The following is a 7,738-nucleotide window of genomic DNA, read 5'->3' on the forward strand; positions in this document are numbered from 1 at the left end:
TACACATTGCCTCCAGACCTGCCTTAAAACTCCTCTGCCAAACACCTCTGCACTCTCGAAAAGTCCCGTCTTAAATCCAGACTTGGCTCTCTGCACAAACCTGTTTCTGAGCGAGTAGAGTTACGCGCAGCACACACACAGTACGCACAGGCGTGCACTGGCCCTAATCCTGCACTCACACCTACACGCTTCCCCCACTGAAGTTAGCTGTAATCCCTCATCCAAAAAGGAGGATAGGGCACGTGAACCTTTTCTTTCAAAGCTGGCAGAGCTGCAAACCTTACTGCTAGGTTGCTATCATTTCGTTGCATATCTTTATTCTCTACTCACTGCAAGCATGAGTACCAGTGGAGTTCACACTACTTTTTTTTTTTTTTTTTCTCTACCCTTGTGGCCAATCTTTCTATTCCTCATGTGCCATTTAATATTCCATTTTTATTTGTGCACCCTCTAGGGCTGCATGAGCTGACATTACTGGGGGGCTGAAGGAATCCTTTCTCCCTCAGACCTCTTATTAAATACTATTTACTCGGATATATTTACAATAGTTTCAAAGGCTGGATATTATCAAAATTATAGTCAATAAACACCAGTGCAGGCCATTTGTTTCAGGGTATGTAAACTGTCATGTGACAACTGTATCAAATTTTTACTGTATGTATTAATTATTGTATGCATTGATGTATATTTGTTGTATGTGTTAATGTTTTATTGCATGTACTAATGCATGTGTTCGTTTGGGCAAGCTTTAAAAATATGCAAATAAGTCAATATTAACCCAAATATATTTGAATCTTGATCTTTCCCATGACTAAGTGCCACATACAAGTAGGTGTAATCAACACTTTTCAGGCTTTATCAAAGCAGGGTTTTATCAAAACTACCAAAATCAAAAACTTAACATGTCCACGTTTCTACACGAGTCAGTAGGACCACTAAGAGAGTTTTCATAAACTGCTCAGAGAATATCAAAAACCACTTTGTCAGAATATTCCTTTTGGAACAAACTTCCCCGTCTTACTCAGGTCTTCACAGCCCAAACTGGAACAGTAGATGGTGCTGTTTGATGTCCTCGCCCCTCGCATTTTGTTATCGCTGGAATTAACACATTACTCTTAATGCATTTTTTACAACATGTATTGGGGAAATTTAATATTGGGATCTTGCTGTTAAATCACCATGTTTACTAATTATTAAATATTTATTCTATAATGATACTTCTTTATTGCTTTCTAGACTTCATTTAAATGCATATTTCTTAGCATACCTTACCTCCTCAGAAAGTGAGGGGTAGCCATTTACCAATCCGAACATCATTATCAAATGCATGACAAACAATCTATGTCATAACTTCGTAATAAGGGTGACATCCTCCCAAAACTAATTTTTTTTACTTTCAAAACTGCTAAAACTGATATAAATTTGCAGAACTCTTAGAACATGAGCCCTATAGAAAGCAAAATTAGTTATAAATTTAAATCTGACAAGTGAATTCTCTTTGTTCAAGCAAGAAAAAACAGAACACACTTAATTGTGTAAGAGATTCCAGATTTTAATGATGTTGGTTTCAACAAGCTAACACGTTATTTATAATCAAGTTTCATGGTTTTTCTTCCTGTTACAAATACAGCTCCAATCTCTTGCCTGCCGGACACCATCAGCCCCATTCCTGTCACTCTCCCTTGACTGATTTGCTCAACATCACATTCAAGCTTCTTTTCTTCACTTTGAAGTCCGTCACAGAAATAACCTGCTGCTGCCACTTCTATTTATAACTACTTTCCTGACCCTTAATGATTCACCAGTTATGTTAGCTGAATGGATGTGTCTGTTTATGCCCCCATCTACTCTACACTTTCTACTGTGCTGCCTACAGGATCCAACACATCTGTAAAGCAACACTTTGGTCTCACACACTTTCAACTGTCTCTGCCTGAATGATAAACCTGAAGTAACAAATAAAGAAACAGTGCAGCTGATATATGTCTTTTTAAAACTGAGAACATTTGTATTTCTATAATATCTACATAAAAATACGATGAGCTCAATACACACATAAGCATAATTACATTCAAAGACAAAAACACTTCAGCAGGACTGTCCTCTTGCTTGAAAACAGGCATGCACAAAAGTCTTTACACCACTGACTGCACGGCTTGAACATCCTCCGCATGTTGCGTGCTACTTGTGCTTCTAAAACCCATCAAACTGTCAAAAGCAGCTGAAGTTTTAGATGCAAAATTTCTTCGCGTGTTAATGCAGAGAACAAAAACCCCCAACAGAAAGTTTGCATGGGGATGGTCAAACAAACAAATCAACAATATTGCACAAGGCAACAAGCAAACAGGAACTAAGTTTTGCATGAAACTTGTTCCAAAACACAGACAGGTTTTGTTTTCAAAAAATGGATTGTTTCCACAAACAAAGATTTCATGTTTTATTTTCCTGTCCAAGAAAACGGACATTTGTCAGCCTCCCCACCACTGTTTTCCCTCTCTCTGTAGCTACTCAGAACTTTTCAGCCATGAAGGCATTTGGAAGCATTACTGTCAGACCGAGGAAAACAACCCAATTTCTTTCATCCAGTGCAGGGAAAGGAGATACTCAGGAGAGTGAGAAACCCCCCCACCCAAGCCTCTAGCTGTGTTCAGAGACTGGCAAGTCTTTAAAACCTGGGAAATAACTTTTGCAAAAGTCCTCCAGCCTGGGAAAAGCAGGAGCAGCATTGCTGCTGGAGGCAGCAACCTTCCCACCACTCAGAGCTGTCTCAAACGCAGCTCCCCGGCAGCTGAGGTGGGGGAGCCCTCGGGGGCTCTGCACAGAGCAGCCTGTGCAGCCTCAGCCAACAAGTAGCATGAAGGACAACGTCAGCACAGTAAGAGATGTACAGCGAAAACAGTGTCAACTTTTAGAGCGCTGGGGTCAGGGAAGTTCTCTGGCCCACGCTCCATCAGAGAGGAGGAACAGTGGCCTGCCAGCCAAGGGGAAGGACTGTTTATTTATCTCAGTTTATGTGTGATGTGAACCAAGGTATTTTAACTCCTGCATTCACATGAAATATCTGATATGAACTTAGAGATATTATTTTTTTTTATAGTACAGTCTTAAAAGAGATTCAATTGCATAAACAGGAACAGCAGGAAGGGCAGGAGGAGCATAAGGAGACGAATGATGGAAGGACAAGGGGAACCTTCCTATCTGAAGGACTGGGGTGACCCTCCGGCAGATACAGCATACCCACCGAGTCGCATCCCTGCTAGCCCTTGGCAGCTCCCTTCAGAGAGTGACTCCTGATCTTCCTGCACCATCAGCCAGAAAACCACACATGCTGCACAGGGGTCCTAAGCATTCAATAGCTCTAGCCTTTCTTAAAACAGTGTTTTTCCCCTTGAGTTTTTTCACTGTCTTATAAATAAAACGGGATATATTCACCCTCTGAGACAAAGACGCATATTTCGACTCACAGCAGTAGCTGTGAAGAAAGGTAGGGAAACACAGCTCTTCTTCCCAAGAGGGCTTCACCGAAGGAAGACAGCTTTAATATTAAGCCAGGGCTCCAGTCTATTCTCAGGATATACACTGAATTAGCAAGTGAGTCCTGGCACCATCTCTCAGTTTGTACCAGTGCGCCCTCAGCAGCCCGATAGACTCAGAATTGCAGGCAGTTCCCATCAAGGCTTTTTTTCCACAGCTGCCTGGACTGCAGCCACTTCAAACCAACTAAACAGCAGGTGACATCCCTGCAAATAACTAAAGAAACACTGGCTGCTTCTCCAGTACAGACATCCTGTTTTCATTGTCAGCTTGGACATATTCACATTTTGCAATCATTCTCCTTGGCTATATAGGCAGATTCCTCATGTACCCACTGCCATGCAAGATTTCCACCCCTGGCATACTGCATGCACACAAGTTAAGCAGAAGCATCCAAATTATACACAAGTATTCACACAAAGCAGCACTCTCCTGTGGTAGGTCCTGCTAGGGAGCTCAATGTACTGCATGGGGATTGCCTGTCCCTCCTTCACACCCACCGTGCTCCTTCCATAGGTTACAGATTGGACATTCCCTCATGTCATGAACATGAGCTGAGTTGCTCCTCCTGTGTTTTGCTGCTGCGCTCCCACTCTTAAGAGCAACAATTAAAAGCTCCCATATCTGAGCAGGCTGCAGCTATCTCATAGTCTTCCTGACATTTCTGAGCAGAGATTGTGCCTGTCACCCTGTCATAGGAATGGGCCCTTGTTGTTTTAAGACAGCAGGCCCAGCCATAAAACCTGTAACACCACTGCAAAAAATAAAGCCTGTCATTTCCCAGAGTTTCATCCTTGCCTGTTTTTCGCTTTACAATTCCCTTCTACAAAAAGCTGGACCAGACAGACGCACAGCCTGACCAAAGTTTTCTAACTCTGTTATTCTGTTTGATGGAAAGCACGAGGGTTTGGAAGATTTATGTTATAAAAAAAAAAAGAATAATCCAATCCTACATTGACAGCCTAAGTTTGCTCACTGTGGAACACGTACTGGTTTGGTTGGAGTTCTGCCAGGCATTTAGGATCCCCCTTCCTGGCACACACCTTCCCCCTCCCCAACAGAGAGGCCAGCCTCCCCTCCTTTCATCAAAGCCTGCTCTGGCAGGAATAATCCCTTCTCCTTCCCTATGTGCCCCTCCTTCTTCTCCCAAACTTCCTTGTTTTTCAAGCCCTTACTCAGACACCTCTGCCAATTGCTTATCCCATTTGCCACTCTACTCTTCAGAGCAGGCTTTAACATATTTCTTTTGTTCTTTGCCATCTTCACACACCCTTTAATAAGCGAGGAAGGTTTCTTAAAATTTTAGTGTGTCACGCTAGTCTGCCTACTCACTACCAGACACAAACACAACTCCCACATCTCCTGAGAAATACAAAGCCGGACACACAACTGTGCCATGTTTTTGAGCAGATCAGTTCCCGAGTGCCGCTCACCATGCAGCTGCCAAGGGAGGGAGAGCAGAGGGGTGACAACAAGGGACCGCGAGTGGGAGAGAACAGCTCTGTCCCTGTGGCAGCAATATCTATCGGTGCTGGTTGAAACTACTCAGTTAAAACCCTTTCAAACCCAAAGAATGGACAAATACAAGCCACCCAAAGGTACAATCTCACACTACAGACAAACACACGTAGCTAAATTCTTCATTTGCAGTGCTCTGCAGATCCCAGGTGCTCTCTTGCCTTCCTCAGAGGTGACTCCTGCCTTCCTCTGACTTTTTGCTCTCAAATGGAAGGAGGTAGTTTTTACCTTGGCCAAACTGGCCAGTACAAACAAAAAAAAGCTCCACATTTTTTTTTAATCCAGTTAGGGAGAAGCAACTTTTTGTACGCCTGATTCTTATTAAGTGCCTTGGAGTTCTCCCCAGAAAACCATTGAAACTCAGTGGCTGTGACATTTGATCTCTCTAGTGAAGATGTAGGGATAAATTTGTTTTGCTGGCCTTTCATCTTCTGATGATTACATACCTTCTTTAGGTAATAAAATAAAGGCCTGGAGTTCTCATCAGCCCCTTGTACTCTACTGCATTCAGGAACAATACTGCTACACAGACCGCTTGGTGATGTTCCCCTCGCTGAACCACCCAAGCATCAGTCCTGGGGTTTCCTGTAAGCTCACTGCCAGCTGTACTAGTACAGAGTAACTCAAAGGTGAATTATGCCCTGCTTGGCTTTGCTCAGCGCAGTTCTGGGACTGCTGGTGATGTGCAGCACTTTGGACTGTGTGTGGCACTCCAGCACCTGCAATGGAAAATGCTATAGCGAAAACACGCTGATGGGATCTGGCAGCTAGCAGGAAGGCCGACAGAAAAAGAGAGTGGCAAAATTCTCATTAGGTAAAACTTTAATCTGATTCTAGAAAGACATTTGAGGTGTCCAAGACTTATTGAGGATATTAAGCAATTCTATACCATACTTTCTTTACAAATCAAGTCCTTCAGCAGGGTTAACTGTGAATTGTGTAGTCACATTTGTAACTTCCATAACTTTTTCCTACTAGAGCACTACAAGGATGAGAACAGAGGAAGATTTTTTGCTTCCATAAAGTACACAGGTTTTTATAATGGATCCCCTGCCTATGTTATCCCCAGCAATCCCATTTACCAGTGTTGGTTTATTAAGTTCCTCTCAACCAACTAGTTGTACAAGAAAAGAGCTTTTCTCCTTTCCATTTGGCCAGAATATGAATATAGTTTGGTGCGTTTTATGGAGTGCTGCATATAGTTTTCTTTTGCCACATTTCACTTGTGCATTATTGCTTGAGATCGTGCGGCAGAGCATGAGCAGCGCCGGGCAGCAGAGGGGGAAGCTCCAATGCTCCACTGACTCCCTCTCTGCAGGATAGGATACAAATACTGACACCTGCCTTCCTTCCAAGGCCTTTATAAAGAGTAATCTGCTAGTATCACTGCAGAATAAGGAATCCTAAGAAGGATTCACACAGGCTGGCATGTGGCCCCTGCACCACCTTCGTTTAATTTCTTGGAGGTCATCTATACAAGTACAGATGCACACATCTAGAGACTGCTGTGATATTGCAGTCCAGTAGCGCCAGTGCTTTCTCACACAGAAGTGACTGAACACTGCGTCTGAGTCCCAGATGTTAGCTCTTGGTCAGCTAGGATGAAGCTCCTTTGAAATTCTGTCATTCTGTCGTCACTCTTCACTGCCACCCTCTCTTAACATATTCCAAGAATAAAGCGTCAGACCGTACTTTAGAAGATCTATCAGAAAGAAAAATCTCTTTGGAAGGAGCAGTCAGCAATTCTTTTACCTTGAATCATGAGAGATTCATTCGATTCTAGTGACAGCTGAATTTTGAGCTGCCTTTTTTAATTTTAAAGTATTAATTGATAATGCGATACTGTCTACTGCACCACGTCCATTATAATCGTTCACATTGATATACCTATGAAGTAGAACCTCATCAAAATCCAGTAGAAGTGGATTAGGAAGTGGCAGTTAAAATTTCCACATTCAGAAAGCATGTACAAAAATATTGACTCTGCTATTTAGTTTACAAATCATGCCCATAAAAGCCAGGGAAAGTTGAAAATGTCAAATTTAGGCACAATTCTAGTGAATTGCTATATTCAGCCTCCCTGAGGAAGAAGGAGAAAGTCACACTTGAATATGTATTTAAAGACTGTCATTTTACTTTGCATCTGGGAAAGTTAAGGTAACAGCAAATTCTATTATATATACACAAGCCACTCACCACCGTCAGCAGCTTTTGAATATTGAGTTTTTACCCAGGACTAGTTACGACAGCCAACAACAGGGAAAAAACACCTACGTTATTGCAGAAACAAAAATGGGCTGACCTCCCTACATTGCTAAATCTAAGATTTAATTTCATGAACCTGGCCAAGATCTTCTTTGCTTTCTTCGGTTCTCAGCTCCTCCCAAAGAATCTCGTAAGCACATCCAAAGAATTATAGGCAACTTTAAGATGCGGGAAGTACTTGAAGATCCTCTGTCCGTAGCTACTTTAACAATTTTCAAATACTGTTAGGTAGAGTCTGTTGCTGATGTTGCTTTTGGGTAAACGTATCTGTCAGGATATTTGTAGTCTGTTCTTACACAGGCAAGCAGCCAAAAGAAAAACAAACAACCCACCTACCACTACAAACTAATCCAGGAAAAGAAGGAAAAACAATTGTCAGCATTACATAGATAAAGGAGTATTTTCCTCCTGACCCATTTCA

The sequence above is a fragment of the Charadrius vociferus genome, unplaced genomic scaffold, assembly GCF_000708025.1.
Source record: "Charadrius vociferus isolate BGI_N301 unplaced genomic scaffold, ASM70802v2 scaffold650, whole genome shotgun sequence".
Classification (NCBI taxonomy): Eukaryota; Metazoa; Chordata; class Aves; order Charadriiformes; family Charadriidae; genus Charadrius; species Charadrius vociferus.